The sequence below is a fragment of the Rhinopithecus roxellana genome, chromosome 20 (genome assembly GCF_007565055.1).
Source record: "Rhinopithecus roxellana isolate Shanxi Qingling chromosome 20, ASM756505v1, whole genome shotgun sequence".
Lineage (NCBI taxonomy): Eukaryota > Metazoa > Chordata > Mammalia > Primates > Cercopithecidae > Rhinopithecus > Rhinopithecus roxellana.
The window spans coordinates 27,947,309-27,972,772 of NC_044568.1; the positions used below are offsets into that span (position 1 = coordinate 27,947,309).

The 25,464-nt window shown below is 51.7% G+C and overlaps 1 protein-coding gene across 5 annotated transcripts in view; it reads left to right on the forward strand.

Moving 5' to 3' along the window:
* ZNF423 (zinc finger protein 423) overlaps window positions 1–25,464 on the forward strand; it is a 370,406-nt gene that overhangs the window by 159,651 nt on the left and 185,291 nt on the right. Inside the window, exon 1 of one of the 5 annotated variants that reach the window (XM_030925574.1) lies at window positions 912–991. The exons of the other annotated variants lie outside the window; for them this stretch is intronic. The gene's annotated coding sequence lies outside the window, so the exon portion shown is untranslated. Of the gene's footprint in view, window positions 1–911; window positions 992–25,464 lie in introns of those variants that run through there. 5 annotated transcript variants of the gene reach the window in all.

Below are 25,464 nucleotides of genomic sequence, written 5' to 3' on the forward strand. Positions count from 1 at the left end.
TGCTTAGGGGAAGGCGGCGTAATGGGACAGCGGTTCATGCCACAGACAGATGTGCCCGCCTCTCCCTGTGTGTCCTCCTGTCCCCTCTACCTTTTGTCCCTTGAAAGGCATTGCTCCCCAACAATGGGCTAACCAGGCTGATTCGCATCACGGTGGGCTCATGCAGCCTGCCCGCACCGTAGGTAAGGCTTTCAGCCGGCCTTTTGTTGTGTCACCGACAACGTGCACATGCTGGGACACACCTGCTTGCAGAAACACGCGTGAACGCACAACTCCGGCACTCCTGCCCATCCCACTGCATGGCCTGGGGTGCTGCTTCCTGGGCCAGTCCCGTTGTACCCCAGGGAGCCCCAGTGTTGGCTCCAGGATCTTAAGCAAATAAAACACTCCAAAAAATTTCCCTAGAGTCTTTTGAAATTAAAATCAGTGTGCTGTAAACCTGCATGTCAGTCTGGCATATGAGACGCAGGCCTCCAAATAACTGGAAATTGTATGAGGGAATTGATTAGGAATGGCCTTCTAGGTGGTTCTACCGGGTGCTTGGCATGGACTCCAGGAGCCTACTTGGTAGGTAATTAGCATTTTGGAGTGAACCCTTCTATTGGAAGGTGATGTGATAAGCCAGAGGGACTTTTGAAAAACATCATGTGCTTGTTCCCTTGCACAGGATTCCTGGCCTTCTATCCCTTTCTGGGAGCTGCTCTGCTCCCAGCCCATCTCGGTTAGGTGACATCAGTTCTGTATCTAGAAACCAGGTGACAGAGGGTCCTGGTGGGGCAGGGACTGGGAGGCTTCTGACTTATTCTGACCACTTGTCCTGTCTACTCCATCCCACCTTGGTGAGGGGCTGAAATGAGCCTCGCTTGGAATTAAGGTCCTGAGCCCTGGGGAATTCTGGAAGGTGGAAGAAAGGTGTGGGCCAGCCTGTCACCAGCCAGCCTTCTCCCCCACGATGGACTGCATTCCTGCATCAACCCTCTGGCGGTTCCCTGTGAGCTTTGTCTCCTTGACAGGGTGGGAGGAAGGAGGGTTTGGAAAGGAGGCCCCCCTGGTGACTTCTGAGCCATCAAAGCCAGCCCCCCTCCTGGAAGGGCTCTGCAGGCTGGCAGCTGTTTTGGGGCCTGGAGAGGAGACAGGGGGCTGGTCCTTTGTCCCTTCGAGGAGCCTCCCCGAGGCCCAGGCCTGCATGGCGGGCAGCCACATTAACCTTCCACCCTGGGTGGGGGGGGCTTGCCTGAGGTCAGGCACTTAATGAGGCCAGGTCCCTGGCTCTCCCCTGCTAGGACTCTGGCAACAAAGGCCCAGTCAGGCTGCACAATGAGGAGGAGGTGGCCGGGTGGGGGTGGGTAGGTGCCGTCACAGCCTCTGTGGCCCAAGGTTTCCTTCCAGCCCACCCCATGCTGGGCACTTCAAAGGGGCTAGGGGACAGGCCAGCCAGGCCTGGCGGGCCTGGGCCTCCTTCTCCCAAAGCCACTGGAGGTAGAAAAACACCTTGAGAGCAGGGCTGATGGAGTCAGGTTTTTGGAATCTGGCACCGTGGGGAGCCTCTGGTATGAGGTCCTTCTCTGGCAGCCTTGTTTCACTTTCTTTGTTTGGAGCTAGAGCTCAGTGTGGCCCAATTACTTAAGTCAGAGCCTTCTAGCCTTTCATATCAATAATAACAACAACAATAATAATACCCCATGTATGAGGATGCATGTCACTGAATTCTGAGCATGCTACCCCACGCCCCACCATGGCAATGACTTTTCTGCCTGCTTAGTGAGGCTGGGGAGCAGGTGTGAGGACCTTTGTCATTCAAGCGAGAGGGAGGAAAGGAAAAGAACAGTTCCAGGGCTCCATGCCTGGCTCTTCTCCCTTCATTCCCTTTGTGGGTTCTCACAGTAACAGTGAGAGTTGGGCATGGGTTCCCATTGTTCAGATGAGTTCACTGGGGTCAAAGAAGTTGAGTAAACCTGCCTGAGATCACATGTCTGGCCCCAGCACTTGCAGACTTTATGACTCTTGTGAATTTCCTGAAGGTCTCTGTGCCTCAGTTTCCTCATCTATAAAATGGGAATAATAATAGTACCTACCTCAGGGTTGTAGGGAGGATGCGTTGGAATAATGTACGCAAGAGCTTGTAGTGTGCCTGGCACAGAGCAAGCACTCAATAGTAGCTGTTGTCCTTCTTGTACTAATTTGTCTAGTCTGGATTCCAGTCCACATTCTCCACGCTCCAGGGTGAGTACTCTTTTTGCTTTATGAACAAACAAAATAAAAACCAGTAAGGAGCCTGGCGTGGTGGCTTACACCTGTAATCCTGGCACTTGGGGGACCGAGGTGGGTGGATCACCTGAGGTCGGGAGTTGGATACCAGCCTGGCCAACATGGCGAAACTCCGCCTCTACTAAAAATACAAAAATTAAGCCAGGTATGGTGGCGCATACCTATAATCCCAGATACTCGTGAGGCTGAGACACAAGAATCACTTGAACCTGTGAGGCAGAGGCTGCAGTGAGCCCAGATTGTGCCAGTGTGCTCCAGCTTGGGCAAGAGTGAGACTATGTCTCAATAACAAAAACAAAAACCAAAACCTGTAAGGTTGCTGAGGGGTCCTTCACCTGAGCTGCTCAGTGCAGAACTGGGGAATGGAAGCCCAGGGAGGGGAAGGGACTGGCTGTGGGTCTCAGGGTAAGTGAGGTACGGATGTGGGAGCCAGAAGCTGCCTCTGAGGATCACGCTCTCACATCTTCACTAGGTGGACAAGTATTTGTAAGGCTTGGTCATATTTTGCCTGGTTTCCCTTAGTTGCAGAGACACATTTTTTCACATGAAACCAGACCCTATTTTGTGTGTTGGAAATGCTCACGAGTCTTTCCCAAGGCTCTCCCTACCCTACCTCAAGATGCTGTTAAGAGTAATCCTCCACCCTCACTGTGGCTGGGGGTGCCTCCCCTGGCAAGAGGACATCAGAGCCCTTCCTGGATGGAGCAGAGCAGGGCCTCCCTTCCTTTCCCTTGGAGCCCAGTGGAGTTCCAAGTGTGGTGTGTCTGTTGCAGGAGAGGAAGGTGTAGGGGATTTGACCCTTAGAAGTCTGGGGGTATAAAGAATGGGAAAGAAAAGGTATCCCCTGAAGGCAGCTGAGCACGGGGAGTGGGGGGCATGATTCCCAATCCCTGCTTGCAGACGAGCAGAGGCAGGATGTTTTTACCATGTAGCCAAAAAGGTGTTCAGGGCTGGAGGCACAAAATCATGTGTGTAGTTTTACAAATCCAGTTCTACTGCTAGTGCCCCTAGCAATTGGGGGATTTAATGGAACCCCCTCTGTATCATTTGGCATGGTGAAGACTCAGGCTTTGTTCTGTGCATTCACCCTGCCACACATCTGGTTATTTTTAGAGGGGACTCTGTATGCCAGGCACTGTGCTGGGCACTTGGCGATACCAAGCTGAGTAACAACAGGTTTTGGTCTCTGGGAATTCAGTCTCCCTCCCTCTCCCTCCTGCTCCCCCTTCCTACTTCCCTCCTTTCCATTCATTAAATATATATGAAGCATCCTTATTTCCTATGCTAATAATAGGGGTCCATGTAAATGATCAGGGCACAGGGAGAACCTTGTTAGACAAAGACTGAGGAGGAATGTTGCACTGGCAGAGGAGTTTTCATGAGACTAGGCTCTAGCCTTGACCGTGATACTGACTGTGAACTTGACTAAGTTACTGACCTGCTCTGAGCTTTCATTTATAAAAGGAGAATGTTGAACTGAGCAATGATAGCATTGGGCAGGCATCTTTCAGTTGCAAGGAATAGAGACGCATCTCAAACTGGCTTAACGATAAACCTTCAGGCCTGGCCGGATCCTTAGGAGTTCATTTCTCTAGTGTTCTTGTCTCTGCTTTCATTTTTGTTGGCTTCATTCTCTGCCAGGCTCTTCCTAAAAGAGGGCAAGTTAATCCCCCTGCCCACAGTGGCCCCAAGCTCATAGCCTCCTTGCTGAGGTAGAGCATCTCTTTCCTGTAGTGGAATGAGGTCTCAGGATTCACTCTGATTGGCCCAGATTGGTCATGTATTCATCCTTAAGCCAATCACTGTGGCTGGAGGGTGCAGTGCTATATGGCCAGGCTTGAAGTACCTGAATCACATAGCAGGTGGGGAATGTTTGCTCAAGGAAGACAGGGCTGGTCTACAGAATGCAGGGATAGATGCTGGCCAGGCTGAAAATCATGGAGCATTTCACCACAGTCATTTATAAGCATCCTTTGAACCTTATTCACGCATAAGACAGGGCCAGGAGCCTGACTGTGGGTTATAACCCCACGTATGCGTCCTTCTTACTGTGTGACATTGGGCAGGTTATTTAACTCTCTTAGCCTCAGTTTCCTCATCTGTAAAATGGAACTAACAATAGCATATACCTCATACTTGTGGGTTCTTTCCACACCCTGCTTATTTCTGTGGACCCCTCTTATTAGCATAGGGAATAAAGATGCTTAATAGATATTTGATGAATGGAAAGGAGGGAAGTAGGAAGGGGAAGCAGGAGAGAGAAGTAAATGTGTTAATCCATTTAAAGTGCTCAGAACAATGCTTGGCATGTAAAAGCACTTAAATAAATGTTAGCTATCATTGTTTTTATTTATTCACACATTTATTCATGAACTCTATAGCTCAGCCAAGCAAGTGAATACATCGTAATGTTTGCCCTTGTGGAACTCACAGAGGCATTCTACAATTGCTTTTCACTCGTTCATTCAAGAAACATTTATTAAACACCTACTATGTGCCTGGCACAGTGTTAGGCTAAGCTCAGGACACATGGGTGAAGGAAATAGTCCTTGCCTTCATGGAGATGTACGAGGTATCTTTGCTCATTCTTCACTTCTCATCTAAACACTAGGAACAATATTGTCTTCTGCAGAGAGACTGCATAGAGAGAATAGATGTGGGCATATGTTAAAAACCCGCAAGTGGCCTTTTATCTAGCATGTTATGAGTGGGTAGGCATTGGCCTGTCCTTCAGAGGTGTCCACCCAGGATCGTAGCTTCCCCCACCCCCTCCTCGTCCTTTCTCCAGGCTTTCCCGTGTGTGGCTGGTCCCTTGGCTTCTGTGCCTCCAGCAAGATGGACAAGGCAGCTGCAGGCTTCTCAGTCTTCGCCCCGTGAAGGCAGTGGGGGTCAGGCATGGGTTAAGGTGCTGGCTCTTGGGTCCAACACTGATCGGACCTCAGTCCTTTGTCCTACCTTGGCTTGGGCAGGGTCCTGGGTCTGGCTTCACTCTGGTTTTTTTGGGTTGTTTCCTGGGGCAGACCTCTTGGCTTTGCATCGGGCTGCGTGCTGGGGTCTGCCAGAGAGGAGTGGGGAAGGAGAAAGCCTCATTGTTTTCCCCCTTATAACCCATGGGAAGAAGTCCTCATATGTCAAGTGCTCTGCATAAGAAATGGGGCAGGACCGGGTGTAGTGGCTCATGCCTGTCATCCCAGCACTTTGGGAGGCTGAGGTGGGAGGATTGCTTAAACCCAGGAGTTCGAGAACAGCTTGAGCAACACAGTGAGACGCCTGTCTCGACAAAAAGAATTCAAAAATAAGCTGGGCATGGTGGCATTCATCTGTAGACCCAGCTACTCTGGTGGCTGAGGTGGGAGGATCTCTTGAGCCCGGGAGGTGGAGGTTGCAGTGAGCCATGATTGCACCACTGCACTCCAGCCTGGGCCACAGAGTGAGAGACTCTGTCTCAATAAATAAACAAAATAAAGAAAGAAATGGGGCAGTGTGGGAATAGGGGGCCACAGCCACCCAGTCCCACAGCAGCAGGAGGAGGCCAAGTGCTCAGCCCCAGGTTCAGTCACTGCATGATGGCGCTTCCCTCATAAGGCCGCTCTGCTGATCCTTTCCATGTACCCCATCTTCTGTACCCTCAACATCTCTGTTTCATGTGAACTTTGAGGATCCTCTGTTTTAACCTATGGGGAAACCAAGGCTCAGAGATGTTCAGTAACTTGCTCATCATCACCCAGCCAGGATGTGGTGGAGCCTGGGGGCAAACCCACACCTGTCTGATCACACAGCCCAAGTTATTGGTCACCAAGTTGTACTGTCCCACAGAGTGAATGTTTGCATAGACCCCAGTATCCTCCCAACTGGGAGGGGCATAGAAGGTGGCCGATTTTCTAGCTACAAGTTGGAAACTTAGAAGACCAGAACTTGCCAAGAGGGTGAGGGCTCTGATAGATGAACCCACTCTCTATGTCCATCTGTCTGACTCTGCCCTGGTCGGCTGATTCTTCCTCACTAAGGAAAGGTCCCTTAGCCCCCTCCGACGGCTGCTTCTGAGAAGGACGTGATCAGTCCTCAGCCTCTGGTCAGATGCCTGGGCCTCAGGCTGGAACCATGGGCTGCCAGGGAGATCACCACTCCTGTCTCCACACACTCCCCAGGGCCTGTGGCTGGTGAGACAGGTTGCTTTAGTTTGCTTGCGGACTTCCTGGTCGTCTCTGGAGCTGCAGCCTCCTTTTACCTGCCACACTCCACCCGGGCCTGCCGTCTCCTTGTTTCCAGGTCTCCATTCCCCTCCCATCCTCCAGTGACTCCTGTTGGCAACTCATGGGGGTGCCTCTCTGTGCACCCCTACAGGGTGTAGTAAGGCTTCCGGGAGGCACCGCCTGCCGGGCATGGATAACCCATTTGTTTATCCAATGGTAACCCAGTGGTACCCCCTTGCTGCCTCCTCCAGAACCTCTCTGGTCTGTACTTTCTCTGCAAAGCGATTTATTAAGAGGGGTGGAAGCTCTGAAGAATCCCTGGGAGATGGTGTCACATCATGAAAAGAAAAGCAGATAATTTGAATTATTATTTTTTGTTTAGAGATAGAGTTTTTGTCTGTTGTCCAGGCTGAAGTGCAGTGGCACGATCCTAGCTCATTGCAGCCTCAAATCCTAAGCATGAGCAGTCCTCTTGCCTCAGCCTCCCAAGTAGCCAGTCCCCAGGTGCACACTACCATGCCTGGCTTTTTATTTTCTAGAGGTGGGATCTCACCATGTTGCTCAGGCTGGTCTCAAGTGATCCTCCTGCCTCAGCCTCCCAGTGATTTGGATCTTGACAGTTCTGTGTTCACATTTTTTCTCTGCCCACAGTTTTTAGCAGTTAACATATTTGTGAGCCTCAGTTTACCCCTCTGTGAAATGGGGCCACTGAAGCCTCCCTTGCGTGGCGATGAGGGTTCAGGGCAGTAATGGGCATGAAGGGCTGGCACACTGCCTCGTACACTGAGCTGCACTTAGTAGATGGTGGTTCTGTGCCCTTTTGTGTAGAACAGGACACCCCTGGGGGTGCAGGGGGTGGAGTAGGGTGTGGGGAGGAAGCCTTTCCTGGGGATGGCAGGTGGGGCAGAGTGAAGCAGTCCAGGCTACCATCCTCAGTGGACCTGGGAGAGTGTCCTTGGCTATTGAGCCACACGGGATTGCTCGCAGTAACTCTCAGGGCCTCTTGGCCTCTGGCTGGGTGTTGTGGAGTGTAGGGAGAGGGCAATGTCCTTGTTCCCTCACAGACACTGTGGCACCCCTCAACCTCCTGGAGGTCACGGAGGTGTGGGGCGGGCCTTTAATATTTCTGAAAATACTCCAGGAAAGCAGCATCTCTTTGCAAATATTGTCCTAAATTCTTTTTTTCTTTTCTTTTTGAGGCAGGGTCTCTCTCTCTGTTGCCGAGGCTGGAGTGCAGTGGTGCCATCATAGCCCACTGCAGCCTTGACCCCTCAAGCGACCCTCCTGACTCAGCCTCCTGGGCAGCTGGGACCACAGGCAGGCACCACCACGCCTGGCTAATTCTCCTCACCTACCTTTTTTTTTTTTTTTTTTTTTGGTAGAGATGGAGTCTTGCCATGTTGCCCAGGCTGGTCTGGAACTCCTGGACTCAAGCCATCCTCCTGCATTGACCTCCCGAAGTGCTGGGATTACAGGCATGAGCCACTGTGTCCAGCCCCAAATTCTTTATTTTACGACACAATCTTAGGCCCATGCCCTGAGTAAACACATGAATCAACACATCAATAGGAACAAATCCTTCTCATCCCTACACCCAAACCTCCAAATCCTCACCTGTGTGGCTGTGCTCCTGGCCAAGATCTCCTGAGGTGCCTGGTGTGCTGTCCTGGGAGCCAGGGTACTGCAGGCAGCTCCTGGTCCAGCCCTAGGCTCTTGCTAGTATCTGGAGGACAGCCACTGGCCCAGGAGCTTCTGTGGAGTGGACACTAGGGTGTCCATTCCCAAAGAAATGGGACACCAACCATAGGGTAACTCTGGAGGTACTGAAAGAAGCAAATCCTACAGCTTGAAATCTGTCTTCTGCTCCCCACCCACCATACCGCCTGCTGGCATCGGGAGTTTGTAAGTTTTCCCTTTTTAATGAGTCTCTCATTTATCACGCAAATAACACAGTCATCCTCCATTGTTTGTGGATGTGCTTTAAGAGCATGAGTGTTGTAAATGCTTTAATTATTTAAGTCACTAGACATTTTAAATATACCACTCTTTTGGTCACCTTGGCCTGGCATTTCTTCCTTGATAAAATATACATAGAGTCTCCCAACTTGGGAAGACCTAAGCCTCATTCAGCTTCTCGGGGAGCCGCCTGGGCTGCTAGCAAGACCTCTTCCTGAAGCCTCCTGCCGCTTGGGGATCTCGCTGGCCTCCCTTGCCCAAACCTCCACTGGCTTCCCTCTGCGGAGCAAGAGGGCGGGCTCCTATGTCTTTTCTGTTAAAATGATTTCTCTTGCTCCTCCCCTTGATACAAAAGACCCAAGTCTGGGTCCAGAGTAAGTTATTTGTAATGCATCTTTAGAGTCCATATTGCAATATTAGCCATGACTGTCTGCTGTGTAGAAAAAGGAGGAGTTTGCGTTTGAAGTTTAATCCAGCTTCTACTTAAGCTCAGTCCCTGGGCAATCCTTTTTTCTGCCGCTGAGCTCAAACAGCCGGGCCTCAGGTTTGATCTGCTGCCCCACGGAGCCCTGCCCAATGTGAATTTGAAGAGTTTTTTTTTTCCCTCTCAACCAGGGAGACTTGCAAAAAAAAAAAAAAAAAAAAAAAAAAGCACCGTGGTCTGCAGCGTCCGCTCCCACTGTGGGTCCCTGGGTCCCTCCCGGAGGCCCTCTGGCTGTTTTTTGGGAGGGCGGATGGGTTGGGATCCACCAGGGCTTTCCAAGGTGCAGCCGTGTCCCTCCCTCGGGGTCTCCAAGGAGCCCCTCCGAGCTCTCTCTGCTGGAGGACATCTAGCACTGGGGAGTCTGGGAGTCCTGTCTTGCATGTGGGGGGCAGAGAAAAAGGAGGGAAAAAAGGGAGGGAAATGAAAGGCGTGAGTTTGTCGGGAACTGGTGCTGGCTGTGGAAACAGGAGCCGCAGCAGGACGGAACCTGGTGGCCTTCAAAACTTTTCTTCTCCCCTCTCTCCACATGACTCGGAGGATGCAGGCAGTAATTAAAGGCCCCCCTGGTTCCTCATTTTCTGTGCCCACGTCTTTGATCTGGCTCATGTTGGGCGGCTATTTTCATTGTTCCTGCCTTTCTTTCATTCTTTTTTGATGGCAGAAATGATGATCTTTGATTCCAGAGTCGGAGGTGGGCAGGAGAGTGTTACAGGTCTTACATAATGCATCTTTCACATCTTATTTTTAAACGCGGGCATAATCAGGGCTGGGCAGAGGCTGGGCTCGGTTTGCACCCATGTGTGGGGAGAAGCGGTTGCCCGCCCTGCAGTGCTAGCCCGGGGGTAGGTGGGGACAGGCAGTCCCGTGCAACTGAATGAAAATTACTAGAGGAAGCTTTCCCCACTTCCACCCCTTCCTAAATATAACCTGGAGGGAGTTTTTCCTAATTGTTCCCTTATGGTGAAAAATGTGCTGAGAGAGGGCAGGACAAGGAAGGCCCTGCCCACCCAGCCGGGCGTCTCTTGGTGGCGCCCTGGGAGGCCTGCACACTGTTTATTAGGGGATGTTAATACACTATAAGGGGCAAACCACGGGGGTGGCATATGAACAGTAACTCTGGTAGCCAAGATGAAATGGGAGTGTTCTGCCAGGTGTGGAGAGGTGACAGACGTGGAGAGGGTGTCGCCATCTGGTTCGTCTGTACACCCTTCCTGGGGCTTCCCTCCAGGCAGGAGACCCTGGGGCAGACAGAGATGAGAAGGTGAGGCCTTCTCCATGGTTAGGAACCTGCGATCCAAGCTGGGATGGGGATGCGAGGCTGGTGCAGGGATCGCAGGTTCTGATGATGATGGGGGTTCTGCCTGGGAGATGAGGAAGTGTGGGTATAGGTGTCACCCAAGCTTCTAGATTTCCAAGAGAAGCGAGTCACTTGGGTCTTTATGGGAAATTTCTTAGAGATGAGAAGAAGAGGTCTGCCTTGGTCTGGGGACAGTGATAGTAAGACTAGGAGGTAGGAAGCCTAGGTGTGGTGGAAGAGGGAGTGATTGGAGTGTCCAGGCCGCCCGAGTGTGGTAGGTCTGGCAGGAAAGGCTGGGAGGGCACTGACAGGGGACCTGCATCCTCCATGTGGGGCATACTCAGAAGGCCTGTGTGCCCCGAAGTGGCTGCAGGGCTGCTTCCTGGCAGTGAGCTCTAAGGGGCCAGAAAGTTTTTGCACATGATACCTGAGGCTTCATGTCACGTCCACTGCGTGCCCAGTGTTCATGTGGGCGTGGTCCCTTCCCGCCCCAGCGTGGAATACAGAGCCCCTGTGAGACCCGCCTTGTATCTTAGATAGTGCTAAGGAAGGCTCCGAGTCTGGCCTTCCGGGCTGCCTACCCGAGACTCAAGCAGCAGGACTTTCAGGCACTGAACTCCTTAATGCAAATTCATTGAGCACCTACTTTGTGTCAGGCTGTGTGCTGAGTGCTGGGCACACAACGGTGAACCAGACAGGCCTGGATTCTCCCCCTGTGGAGCTTCCAGCCTGTGGGGGAGAAGGACAGCCAGACAAACCACCCCATAAATAGCTACGTTTATCTTCTAGGCGTGAAAGAGTCCGGAAGGAAGAGCGTGGGGCGTGAGAGAGAAGCAAAGGCTTATTTGAAGAATGGACACTGGAAACGAGGGCGGAACAATGAATAGAAATTATGGGACTAGCCATTCAGAGGGAAGGTTTGAAGACCACAAGTCAGGAGGGTGCTGGCATGTTGGGGGGACTGGTGGTAGGCAGCATGGGGGAGCATGGTGAGCCAGCAGAGCATGTGTATGGGTGGGACCAGGTGGGGCATTTGTATTATGTTCTAGGAGCAGTGTAAGTGGTGGGGGTCTTGGCATCCTCAGATTTGCCCTTTGCAGAGCTCCTGCCAATGTCCTGTCAAGGACGGGTGTGGGCAGGTGGGGACGTGGAGAGAATGGTGCTGCAGGCAGTGGGGACTGAGAACAGAGGGTGTGTGTGAGAGCCGTCGTAGGGGCCATGTTGACAAGGTGTGGAAATTGATTAAATATTGGAGAAACCCAGGAGGACCCCTGGTTTCCTGCCTTGGGCATCGAGGTGAACAGAGGGATCTTTCCTGAAATACATAGGGCTGGAGGAGGAATAGGATTGGAGGCAAAGAAGTCTTTCCCCTTTTCTGACTGAACTGCGCCAGGGCAGGGGCCTGGGGACAAAGCTGGTAGGGACAATGGGGTGTCAGTCCAAGGAGCTAGATAGAGCCTAGCTGCTGCTTAGCCCCCTCAAGACCCCATGCTGCATATGGGCAGGAATCTCCATTGCTCTATCCCTAGCTGAGCCCACCTAGTCCATGCCTGGCACACACTAGGTGCCCCATAATGTCTGTTGAGGAGACCTGCTCTAGGAGGCTGCAGAGCAGTTAAAACACGCTGGGATGGTGGTGCTGCTTGTTGCGGGAATATTCTGCCCTGGACCACCTCCTCCTCCAGCTTCAGTTTTGGTGGCTGCTGGCTTCCAGAGGGAGGTCCTGAGCTTGAGCTCGAGCTGTCATGCCTGGCTGGGCTGCCAGATGCCCGCTTGCTGTGGCCTCAGATGGAGGCAGCCTGTCCGGTGTTCCTGACTCCCTTGTAAATCCCCTTGGCTGGCCTGGCTGGGCCTCTGAGGCTGGGGACAGCCGTCAGCCGGTGTTGGCGGTTCGCATGCCCCTGCCTTTCTGGGCTGTAGATTCCGCCCACTGTCCAGATTGCACACAAATCTGCTTTGCCTGGTGTGTGCAGAGCCTGGCGCCAGCCCTCGCACACTCCAGCTGGCCACGTGTCAGGGCCCCTTCGTTTATGTCCACCAACTTTGGCAGCAGCTTCTTGCAGCTGGGCTGGGGTGGAAGTGGGGTGCTACTTAGCCTGGTGGAGGGCCCAGGGCTCAAGTTGAGGGGAGGGCTTGTAGGACGATGTGGGCTCCACCCTGTACATGAACTGGACTGCTGCTGTTGGGTCCAGGCAACTCTCCGAGATTTACTGCCTGGGTTGAAGGAGACTTACGTCCTGGGGTCACTCACATCCTGACCAGAACCTTGAGGGGTTCAGCTTCTCTTTTCTTCATCTTCACCCCAAAGCATGCTTTCAACAGAGGCATGACCAGGTCTGGACAGACCATGGGGAGGTTCCTTCATCTGTAAAATGGGAACATCAGGCACCCACCATAGCCCCATTTCCCTCACCATTCAACATTTAATTAATGGCATGGCATCCTCAAGATGGCTATAAATGTCTCTTTAATTTTCCCTGGGGCAATTTGAGAATCTAAATATCCCTGATATATCTGGCCTTGTTGTTATAGTCTTACAACCCGAGAATTCAACAGATGAATCTCAGACAACACAGTTAGTTGAAATTTGAGAAAAAAATTCCTTATTACCCAAACACCCTATTTTCCTGATGATATTTCTTTTATGTTGATCTTTGTCTGCACACATATGAGTTTACAGGATTCCAACCAGAGGGTGTCTAATATATTCTGCTTTTTTTGCCCAGGGAGTTCATGGTCTGACCTGCTTCTGTGGTCTGTGGTCCTTGTAGCTGCTCTTATTTATTTTATTTTAATTTTTTGAGACTGGATCTTGCTCTGCTGCCCAGGCAGGAGTGCAGTGGCACAATCACAGCTCACTGCCGTTTTAACCTCCCAGGCTCAAGCAATCCTCCTGCCTCAGCCTCCCAAGTAGCTGGGACTACAGGTGCATGCCACTAAGCCTGGCTAATTTTTAAATTTTTAGTAGAGATGGGGTTTTGCCATGTTGCCCAGGCTGGTTTCGAACTCCTGGGCTCAAGCGATCTACCTGCCTCAGCCTCCCACAGTGCTGGGATTACAGGCGCACACCATCATGCCTGTCTAATTTTTAAAGTTTTTGTAGAGACAGAGTCTCACAGTGTTGGCCAGGTTGGCTTGTAGCTGCTCTCATTTTTTTTTTTTTTTTTTTTTTTTGAGACGGAGTCTTGCTCTGTCACCCAGGCTGGAGTGCAGTGGCGAAATCTCAGCTCACTGCAAGCTCCGTCTCCTGGGTTCACTCCATTCTCCTGCCTCAGCCTCCCAAGTTGCTGGGACTACAGGCGCCCGCCACCACGCCCGGCTATTTTTTTTTTTTTTTTTTTTTTTTTTGCATTTTTAGGAGAGACGGGGTTTCACTGTGTTAGCCAGGGTGGTCTCGATCTCCTGACCTTGTGATCCACCCGCCTCGGCCTCCCAAAGTGCTGGAATTACAGGCACGAGCCACCACACCTGGTCTGTAGCTGCTCTTAATGCCCACTCGAGGAGCTGGCGCTAGGTGTGGATCAAGTGTTGAGTGTTGTGCCAGGCATACTGGAATTACACAGGGGGCCTCTCTTCCTCCCGGTTTCTTTTTGGACAGTGGCCCCTAAAGGAACTCTTCTCAATGTACCTTGTGGCATAGAGGAAAGCACTTCTTTAATTTGGAGTCAGGATAACTGAGTTCTAGCCCTGGGTTACCACCAAGCGGCTCTGAGTGAACTTGGTCCTTTGTCCTCTGGGTGTCAGGTTCTCTGTCTAGAGATGAGGGTTGGTCTCCTCCACCACCCATATCCTAAAATTTGTGATTCCAAAGAAGGAATACACTTATATTAAGTATAAGAATGCATTTCAATATTAAGATGAGAATATATTTGTATTTAGTTATTTGTAGCTCTTACTCTAGTAGTGATTTTACACTTGCAGGGTATAATTTGCTGGTAATGTGTGTCTTCTGCATGAGACAATGGGCTCCTTGAGGGGCTGCCTTGTCCTCGGTCACTGCTGAGTGCCCCACTGATGGCACACGGGAGAGCTGAGTATTTGTTGAGTGAATAGTCAGATAGCAAAGTTGGAGGCAGATGCCTGGCACCCCTCTGCCACCTGTTCATAAGGTTATTATTGGGGAGAAATACAGGGAGATGGCCAGTGCGGGTCCCCACTTCTCTGGGCACTGCAGCTCTGCAGCCTAAAGAAGGGCCCCTTCTTTATCATTACAGGCAGAAAAGTGGCTGAGGACTCCCTCAGCCCTGAGGCTCCCTTGGGTAACATGGGTGCCCGGTGGGGTGGCAGCCCTGCACTGGTTGTGGTAGGGGCATCTCCTAGATGCCCACTCTGTCGAAGCCCTGACACCCGCTTAGAGCTGCCAATGCACTATGCAGATGTAAGAATTGCCATCATGACAAAATAATTGGTGTTTGTTGAGTGCTTTGGACATGCAGCATCTTGTCTCATCGTTGAAATGGCCCTGGGAGGGAGGTAGATATTGTGACCATCATTCCCATTTTCCAGATGAGGAAACTGAGGCCCAGAGAGGCTAGGGAATTTGCCCAAGGCCACACAGTCAGGAGTAGCAGGGACGGTGTTTGAACCTGGGCAGTCTGCAAGACTGACCTCTGCTGCTTCCTTCGGCTCAGCACCCCCACCAACCTCTCCTATCTTCCCATCTTTCAGGCCCTCCCGTCATACTCGGGGCGACATCCCATCTGTCAGAGGTTCTGTTCAGGCCAGATGCAAGGCCTCTCCTGGGATCCTAGACCAGGACAGTTGCTGTAGAGGGAGGTGAAGGGAGTTCTCAAGCTCTGTCCCTGCTCCAGACCCTGGCGTTGCAAGTGTGGACCGGGAGGGTCTGACAGCCTTTGGATCTCCCCTGGGGCCAGGCCTTCTGTGCCCACCCTCCTTTCCTGAACAGGAGGGATGGGATGTGCTTGGCCAGCCCTGGCACTCACAGCAAGCTCCAGCATTGTCGTCCACTCTCTGGCACTTTCTTTCTTGAGGTCCGGGGAGAGGGTTGGAGAATGGGGGGAAAATGGGGTTGAGCGAAAAAGGGGCAGGAGGAAGGCTGAAGACAGGAGCAGGCAGAAAGGCAGGAGAGACCCTCTGGGAGAGCAGAAAGGAAACTGGCCAAGAGCTAGCAAAGACATGAGAGGGGCAAGAGCTGGCTCCCAAAGGGGAAGGGGAGGAGGAACAGGAGATGGTGGCGGGGGGGTGGGGCGGGGGTGGTAATTAGAGGACAGAAATGGAGGGAATGGAGGAGGGATGAGGGGAGGCAGAGAGCAAAAGGAGAGAAAAATAGAGATGGGGGCTGTGAGGGGTGGGAGCTTGTTAGGTACAGAAAGAATTATGATGCTTGAAAATCACAATGTTGGGCATGTCAGTGCATGCCTGTAGTCCCAGATAATTGGGAGGCTGAGGTGAGAGGATCTCTTGGGCCTGGGAGGTGGAGGCTGCAGTGAACCGTGATTGCGCCACTGCGCTCCAGCTTGGATAACAGAGCAAGTCCCTGTCTTAAAAAGAAAAAGAAAAAGAAAAAGAAAATTATAATATGAGAGGCCAGGCAGCCAGCATTCAGATCCCTGCAACCTCCAGGAACCCATCAGCACCTAGGGGAGTGGCTGAGACTGTGGGGGTGGGCACGCCCGTGGGCCACCCTTGCTGGCAGGCCAGGCCTGGGAGCCATCCTTTGAAGTCCCTGACATCGTGGTGAAACGATCCCGCCTGAGGTCTCATTAGTCTCTACTTTGCTGCACACACCCTGTCATTTAATCTCCCATTCCATCCTTCCAGCACGAAGGTTTGTACATCCGCCCCATTTGCTTTATAAAGCCTGTTGCTGATGTGAACTTGGCAGCATTAGTACATGAGAGTTTTTCTCCCCTCTCTGTAACCCCCGACAAGCACTCAGTTACCAAAGTTCTTCTGCTGACGGGGAAGAAAGCTGCCAAAAGAGAGCCCATGTTTCATTTTGTTATTTAGACATGGGAGCTGTGTAGTCTGGATATTGTTGGATTTTATTTTCCCCAAACTAGAGCAGCTGCGGTCATGGCTCAGGATAAAAGATACCTTGGTGTTCAGTTGGTTTTCCCCAAATCCACCCTTCACTTTTCGCTTCCTTTCCTATTGGGATTTGTACTGAGTCTGCCACATAGTGCTTTCTGCTTTGTTCACCAGAAGTGGGAACCCCGGACCCTCGAGTTTGGGCAAGCCTGTTGGTCTCCTAGCTGGAGAGGCCTGCTGCTCCAACTCTAAGGTGTGCAGAGCTGAGGGGCCCTGTTTGGACACCGACATTTCTTAGAAAATTTGCCCTTGGCTGTGCATGGTGGCTCACACCTGTGATTCTAGCACTTTGGGAGCCTAAGGTGGTATCACAGGATCCTTGGGGTGTTGCTTCACCAGCCAGAAGCCTCTGTGGCCAGCAGCACCTTCTGCCTGAGTGTATTGCTCATGCCTGCTGGGCTCGTTCTGCACCCTTGGCCTGGCAGACTGTGCTTGGCTCGTACTACCAGCCTGGATCCCATACCTGCCAAGGGTGATCCAGGTGCGGAGTGGTGAGGCGAGTGAGCGTGGGGTCTGGCCACTTCACACAGCCAGGCATGCTGGCTGCTGTGGTGGGGCAGGCAGCTCCATGTGCTGGCACAGGTGCTGGTTTCATGTGAGACTGTGGCTGAACCAGGTGTACTGCAAGTGGCTTCCACTGTGGGTACTGGGGAATGCGGTGGTGTCTGGAAGCTTGGAGATGCCAGGAACCACAGAGCCCCAAGGAGGGTGTCACAGCCCTGGCCTGGGGAGCCTCTAGGTCTGGGCTCCCCGAAAGGCTGCAGCTTTTCTGTCCTCATTGCCTGTAACATGCTGAGCAGGGAGTGTTTTTCCATCCTGTTTGTGTCACAGCTCTTTCCATCCTGCCATTCAGCATGTACCAAGTTCTTGTCCCGTGTCCAGGAAGAATGAGGTATTCAGACAACTGGAGAGTGAGCAAGGTGGAGAGGAGCTTCACTGAGTGATAGAACACCTCTCAGGAGACCTCAGGTAGGCAGCTCCTTCCCACAGACAGGTCACCCGACAAGTGCCCAGCTCTCAGCTGAGAGGAGACTCGCAGTGGATAGCTTCTTTCTGCAGGCGGGTCCAGCTCTCAGTGGAGAGGAGACTGCAGTGGGTAGCTCCTTGCCTCAGGCAGGTCATCCCCATGAGTGTCTGGTTCTCAGCTGAGAGGAGACTGTAGTGGATAGCTTCTTTCCACAGACAGGTCGTACCAACTTGTGTCCAGCTCTCAGCTGAGAGGAGACCCACAGTGGGTAGCTCCTTTCTGCAGTCAGGTTGTCCCAAAGAGTCAGAAGATCCGAAGTGGGTAGCTCCTTCCTGCAGCTGGTAGTTCCGACATCTCTGTGAATCTGGCTGAGTCTGGGGTAATGGGCTTCAGAAGGGAGGAAGGACGTACTGATTGATCCTTGGGTGGTCACAGGTAGGCCCAGAAACAGCACCATAAGTTCTCACTCTGGGCTGGGACTCCACCTGGAACTGACATCCCCTACCCCAGGTTTCAGGTCATTTCTGGCTAGAAGGTGAGGTTTCTCTGGGGACCTGCCCCTAGCTGCTCAGGAGTCTGTCTGCTTCCTGACACCATCAATCATGTCATCCACAGCACCCAGATTGTTTGCACCAAGGGGCACCTGCAGGCCCATGCTGAGCCACCCTCAGCCCCCTCTCGGTGTCCTTCCCATGCTCATCTGTCCCCAAAGTCTGGAGGGGGCTGAGGTGGCAGGGGACTGGCATGTCAGCATCTGCCCTGAGTGTGTACACATCTGGCTGGGTCATGACAGTGTCTGGGCTTGGCCTTAACTTTGCCCCAAAATCGGAGAGGGTTGGGAGCAGGGAGAAGCCAGGCAGCAGGAGCAGGCACTTCCAAGCCTGTGGGGACAGGAGAGGGGGGCTTCCCAGGCTCCCAAGAGCTAGGTGGCTGCAGCTGTGCTGGGGAGGGTTGGGGTCCCACCCTGCCAACTTGGAAGGAGGCGGAGATCCCACCTGTTCCTGGCTCCCACCAGCTCCATGGAGGACGCAGCCCTGGCCGTGCCTCCCCGACTGCAACTGGTGTCTTTGCAGCGGTAGCTCCAGACTGGGTGCTGCTGCCATTAGTGGGAGAATTTCTTGAGCCCAGGGGTTTAAGACCAACCTGGGCAACATAGTGAGACCCTGTGTTTACAGAACAAAAACAGTTTTCCAGGCATGGTGGCACACACCTGTAGTCCCAGCTACTTGAGAGACTGAGATGGGAGGATCCCTTGAGCCCAGGAGTGTGTTTGTGAATTGCTGTGGGCTCCTGACCTGTGTGCCACTGGGGTGACTAAGGCCCAGAGAGCCTGATAGGCTCGGGGCAGTGAGGGCTGGTGTTGTAAGCCAGCACTCCAAGGTGTCTCTGAGCGTTTGTATGGAGTGAGAATTGATTCCTGTATCTCATGTCAGATCTTCTTCATGATTCATATTCATTCACTTAATAAATAGTTGAGATTGGTTTCCCCAAACTGTGTGCTGCGGCACCCCAGGGCGCTACAGCTAACCTACAGGACCTCTGTGGGATCTTTGAAAATTTAGAGCAAAAGACAGCCATACCCAACATCTGTCAGTGCAAATTACGAGCTGGAGGTTGTTCTCAATGCAGGGGTGAGGAGAGGGAGGAGAGCATGGGAGGCCAGGGTCTCACACATGGCAGGTGGCAATCAGTACTTTGCCCTGCTTAATTTTTTTTTTCGATTACAGTTCCCTGACATCTTGCCCAATCAATTGTTTACTGGTTTACTGTTGCTTCCCCCACCGGACTGTCAACTCCATGAGGACAGGGACTTTGTGATATTCTCTGCCGTTTTGCCATCACCCAAAACTGTGCCTGATACAGAGCTCAGACGCCCCCACTTTCCTGGCTTATGGCATTTTAGTATTGGTAACTTTTTAATGGTGCTCCTTAAGCAAAACAAAAGAACAAAAACCTCACAGTTGTCTAAACAACTTAAGTATTTATGTCCTAACAATATAGTAGCTTTAAAAAAAATAAAATACATACATTCAAATAAAATGTAATATTTTATTTTATTTTTGAGATGGAGGCTTGCTCTGTCACCCAGGCTGGAGTGCAGTGGCGTAATCTCAGCTCACTGCAACCTCTGCCTCCCAAGCTCAAGCGATTCTCCTGCCTCAGTCTCCCGAGTAGCTGGGATTACAGGCACCCATCACCACGCCTAGCTAATGTTTGTCTTTTTAGTAGATAACAGGGTTTCACCATGTTGGCTGGGCTGGTTTTGAACTCTTGACCTCAAATGATCCACCTGCCTCGGCCTCCCAAAATAATGAGATTACAGGTGTGAGCCACTGTGCCTGGCCAGAAAAATGTCATGTTTTAATTTCATTCTTAACACATTACTAATGGAATGTATGAAATTCAAATTCTTATTCAGCAGGTCCAGGTGGACCTGAAATTCTGCATTTCTAATTATTCTCTCTTTCTTTTTTTTCTGTTTGAGACAGGGTCTTGCTCTATTGCCCAGGCCGGAGGGCAGGGGTGTGATCATGGCTCACTGCAGCCTTTACTACCTGGGCTCAAGCGATCCTTCCACCTCAGCCTCCCTAGTAGCTAATTTAAAAAAAAAATTATAGAGACAAGGTTTCACTTTATTGCCCATGCTGGTCTTGAAGTTCTGGGCTCAAGCAATCCTCCTGCCTCCCAAAGTGCTGAGATTATAGGCATGAGCTACTGTGCCTGGCAACAAAATTCTTTTTTCTTTTTTCTTTTCTTTTCTATTTTTTTTCCCTTTTCTTTCATTTTCCTTTTCTTTTCTTTATTTTTCTTTCTTTCTTTCTTTTTTTTTTGTGATGGAGTCTCGCTCTGTTGCCCAGTCTGGAGTTTAGTGGTATGAGGATGACTCACTGCAGGCTTCACCTCTCGGGTTCCAGAGATTCTCCTGCCTCAGCCTCCTGGTAGCTGGGACTACAGGCACGCACCACCATGCCAGGGTAATGTCTGTATTTTAGTAGAGATGGTGTTTCACCATGTTGGCCAGGCTGATCTTGAGCTCCTGACCTCAGATGATCCGCCCATCTTGGCCTCCCAAAGTGCTAGGATTCTAGGAGTGAGCCACCATGCCCGGCCTAAATTCTACGTTTCTAAAAAGCTCTCAGGTGATGCTGAGTTGCTGATCCAGGGCCACATTTTGAGTGGCTCACTCCCATGGTCCCTAAGTCCATCATCCCCACTCCTTTCTAAGCCCTCCTTCCCACGTCCTTTGCTCTCTGCAGACGGCTTTGCCAGCCTCGTGGCATAAGTTAGAAGGTCAGTTGTTCACCTGATGTGGTTTGAGGTGCCCAGCACGGCTGTTCTCATCTCCATGAACAGAAATCCTTTCCATGCCCATCTAGGGTGTCAAGTGGTTGACACTTGTGTATGACTGTCAGGTCCTCATAAAGAACACCATTGTTTGTGGCTGCAGAAGTGGCCACCTACAAGGTGGTCTCGGTGGACCTGGAGCATACTGGACATGCTTGCTAGGGCAGGATTGACCCACTCCAGGCTGTTTTTGTTCCCTAGAATCACCTGCCTGTGTGAAGGCCATGTGTCTGATTTAGTCCCAGAATGTCAGGCAGCTTCGTCGACCACCAGGCATCTTCCCTTCTGGGACTAAAGTCCCATTAAAGGCGACTGATTTCTGTCTCCTAGCCTGGCTGGCCACAGCCCTCCCTTGCCAGTTCCTGGTTGTTATGGATGTCCAGATCTGGGAATGTGCATTTTCCAGCCACATGCCCGTGTGCGTGTGTATGTATTTCAGTCAGTGCCTGGTGGAGCTCTGCAGCACAGGTGCACGGGCAGAGCTGCACCTCCAGTCTCTGGAAAATCCAATCTGTGGTGACGCAGAATTGTACTTGTGGGCTGTTCCCGTTTGCCCACTGTATCATTGATCAGCTGATTCATTTATTTATTCATTCTCTCCCTCGTGCAGCAAGTGTTTATTTACTAACCACAGTTGATGTTCTGAGCTGGAAGGCCCAAGTAGCTGGAGAAGACTTCCTGGAGAAGGAGGCACTGTGGGGTGTGTGCATGCCTGTGTGAGCATGTGCATGCATATGTATGCAGGTGTGTGTGTGCGTGAATGTTGCACACTTCTGCACAGTGTTGTGTGTGGAGCACTCATGGACGTGTTCAGAACACACACATGTGCATGCACATATGGCTTGCATGTGCACACAGGCTCATATGTGTAGGTGCACTCATATGCTTTTACATTTGTGTACAGGTGTGTATACAGGTAGGGTCTCCATGAGCAAAGCCTCGGTGCCAGTAACATCAACTTTGGAACCCCTGTCCTGGCCTGCATCGATCCCAGGCTGGAGCAGAGGAGCTGCTGTTTGGTAGAGCTGATTTTGTAGCTTGGCTCCATGTGCGTGTGAGCACTTGGGTGTGTTTTAATTAACTAGAACATTTGCCTGGAAATGAGCAGCAGCAGCAGCCGGCGCACAGGCAGCTGGAGGGGGGGTGGGGCGGTGCAGCGTGGTGGTGGAGGCCGTGGTAGCCCGGAGTCTGAGTTTTAACGTGCCCAATTCCGGCTGAGGGCACCGTGGAGGGAGGGGTGGGACAGGTCACTCCCCAGTACTGGTTATCACCCCAGCAGGCAGGGGATTCTGGGAGTGGCTGAACACTGCAATTCCCCAGCCTCCTAGTCAAAGATGGCCAGGTTAATGGTTCCAGCACCTGGGTGCCTTTCCTGCATGATCCAGGGTGGGCTTCAGACCTATGAGCCATGCAGGACTGACCAACTGCAGAAGTCACCAACTACAGAGCTTATACCTGGCATTTAGTGGGTCCTCTGTACATGAGTGAGTCAACAGCTAGAGGAAGCTGAGGCTCAGAGAGGTTTAGTGATGTCTCCAGGGTCACACAGCATGTTAGCAGACCAGCTGGAAATGTTGACTTTGTTTCCAGTGTTACCTTTCCAACCCTGGTTATTTTGTATGAAGAAATAGCATCATCTCACAGCAGATGAATTCCACACACCACAGGCCTCCCGCTCTGCCCTGGCCAGCTGTTCAGTTGCCTGCCTGCCATCCTGTCTACCTGGGTGGTGGGAAGGATGGACTTCCCAGGACATCTTGGTGTGCTGAAGTTTTCTCTCACCAAGGGTGAGATGAGAGGAAGCAGGGGTGGTCTTGATTGGAGTGGAAGGGCTGGGACTCAGTCCCTTTCTAAGACAAACTGGCCACTGGGAGCTCACAGGCTGTAGTCACCGAAGAAAATCTCACTCAGACCGCAGAGTCCCCTGGTGCCCTCTTCCCTGCCTTCCTGTCTGTTCCAAGGCCTCAGAGCATCCCCGTGGCTGCAGTCCTGTTCCGCCCCTCTGTACGGCACTGCGTGGCTGCCTCTTGGGCTTTGGTCTGTGCCTTTGCTTTGTCCCACCCCACCTTGAGGACCCCTGCCTGATTATTTTCCCTGAAATACAGCTTTGTTCATATCCCTGTTCCATCTGGTGGTGCAGGGGGTGGACTCTGGGCCACACTGCCTGGGGTCAGATGTGGACTCTGGCCCTGACTGGTTTTGTGTTTCCAGTAGAGCGACATCACCTCTCAGAGCCACCCTGTCCTCCCTTGTAAAGTGGGATGACGCACAGTGTACCCATCGGCTGCAGCACACATATGCAGACGGCCAGGATTACCAACTGGGCTGCTCCCTATTTGAGAACACGCTGCGTGCTCTGCACACACACATCACAAATCCCTTAGGCACTCAATGACACTTGCTTTAGGAGAGGTTACTGGAACATCAGCTGTTGGACTGGACTGCAAAATTTTGTTTGCGTCTCACACTCATTCCTATCCCAGATCCTGTGTGCATATTTCTCGTTTTGCTCAGCACACAGCTAAATTCATATATTTCAAAAAAAGTACTCATGCTAGAACTCCTGTGATATCTACATTTACTCATTTTCCATCTGCTTGTCTTTCACTTGGAATAATTTTCACTCTCAGAGTGCCAGTTACCTTTGCTTGCCTTTGCCCTGGCTATTTTCTCTACCTGCTCCATGGCCTTTTATATTTTTTTCTATAAATTAAGACCCAGCACCAGGCCTTCATGTCTCAGGGTGTCCCTGATCACCCTACCAGAGCTGAGCTCTCTGGCTTTGATAGGGACCCTTTTAAGATCCCACCATGGACTGCCTTACCTTGTGCACTTTTCTCAGCCTCCTCTAGAGCTCATGCTCCCGAAGGCAGGGCCCTGGGTTTCTTCCTGTGGGGCATGTGGAGCACGCAATGCTTGGTGGATCCTCATCAGGGCAGACTGAATGGATGACCAGATGGGAGTTTGTAGCCCCCTGTGGGAAGAAGGGTTTGTGTGCATGTGCAAGTGTGTGCACATGCATACATACATGTTTGCATGCCTTGCATAAGCATGTGCATGCATACACACGTGTGCCCATGTGGTTGTGTGTGCACATGTGTGTTTGTACCATCAGCCTGATGCTAATTGTGTTTCTGAGGAAAGACGCCTGCTTTAATTTTTAATTAGGAATCAGGGCAGTGTGGGAGCAGGCAGCTGCAGCTGGAGGTTTTCCTCAATGCTGGAGTTCTCCTTAACAAGCACCCGCAGTCCAGGCCGGCCTCTGTTAGTGCTGGACACCACCGCTTGCACTGGTGGGAGTGTCTTAATGCCTATGAAATGATCATGTAATTATTTGGTAATGGAATGCCAGGATTTTGCCTATGCAACAATCTTTCCCAGTGGGTGAAAGAATCAAGAGAAGTTGGAGATGACCAGGGTAGTGGTGGGGCTCCAATGTCGTTTTGATGGGATGGGATCGCCACTCCTCCCAAAGGCATCTGGGAGTTCTGCTGGAAGTCCCAGCCTCTGTCAAATGGGATTTACCTGCAGCCTGTTTCTCCTGGCCTGGGGCTGTGTTTAGCATATTTGTTGTGGGTAAAATGATCTGTGCAGACAGTGTCAGGTAGGGAGTAATTACGTCGGTACCAGGGTGGGGTGATGAGCCTCACCTGCTGGTGGGAGCCTCCCCTTGGGCTCCTGGGCTCCAGCAAGGCCCTGGGCAGGTGTGGGAATGCCACCCAGGGTCTGTGTACTCCTAGGCGGGTGCCTCCTGGTAGAGGCTGGCCCATAGATCACACCACGTGTGACAGGCTGTAGACACTCTGGGTACATTTACAGATGCTCCACTCTTTTCCGGAGGCTTTTATTTTATTTTTTAATTTTTTTGAGATGGAGTTTCACTCTGTCGCCCAGACTGGAGTGTAGTGACACGATCTTGACTCAGTGCAACCTCTGTCGCCCAGGGTTTCAAGTGTTTCTCCTGCCTCAGCCTTGCGAGTAGCTGGTATTACAGGTACGTGCCACCACGCCTGGCTAATTTTTGTATTTTTAGTAGAGACAGGTTTCGCCATGTTGGCCAGGCTGGTCTCGAACTCCTGACCTCAGGTGATCCATCCTCCTCGGCCTCCCAAAGTGCTGGGATTACAGGCGTGAACCACCCCACCCGGCCTCAGGAGGCTTTTAAACTGCAGCTCTGTACTTTGGTCAACTATGGGACACCCTGGGGATGGAGAGTGCAGACCCTCCAGGCCAGACGGCCATGGTTTCCACCCTGCTGCTCCACAGACTGTGGGGAAATTATTTCTTAACTTCTTTGTGCTTCACTTTCCTCTCTGGGAAGCAGGAGTAGCAATAGTACCTGCCCCACAGGGTCATCAGGAAGATTAAAGAGGCAGTGCAGGTCCAGAATCCCCTATTCACAATTCTGAATTCCAGAAAGCCAGAAACCTGAATTTTTTTTTTTTTTTTTTTTTTGAGGCGGAGTCTCGCTCTGCCGCCCAGGCTGGAGTGCAGTGGCCAGATCTCAGCTCACTGCAAGCTCCGCCTCCCGGGTTCACGCCATTCTCCTGCCTCAGCCTCCCGAGTAGCTGGGACTACAGGCGCCCGCCACCTCGCCCAGCTAGTTTTTGTATTTTTAGTAGAGACGGGGTTTCACCGTGTTAGCCAGGATGGTCTCGATCTCCTGACCTCGTGATCCGCCCGTCTCGGCCTCCCAAAGTGCTGGGATTACAGGCTTGAGCCACCGCGCCCGGCCCTGAATTTTTTTTTCTGCAATGTATTTGGCAGCCAAGTTTGACCTGAGCTGATGTGAAGCTATTTATGGTCTTTATTTCGTTCACATTGGTGAATACCTATATGTTTTGCTGCAGAAATAACAGTGTGCCTGACTGCTTCTGGGGCATTCCCAAATATGCAGCAAGTG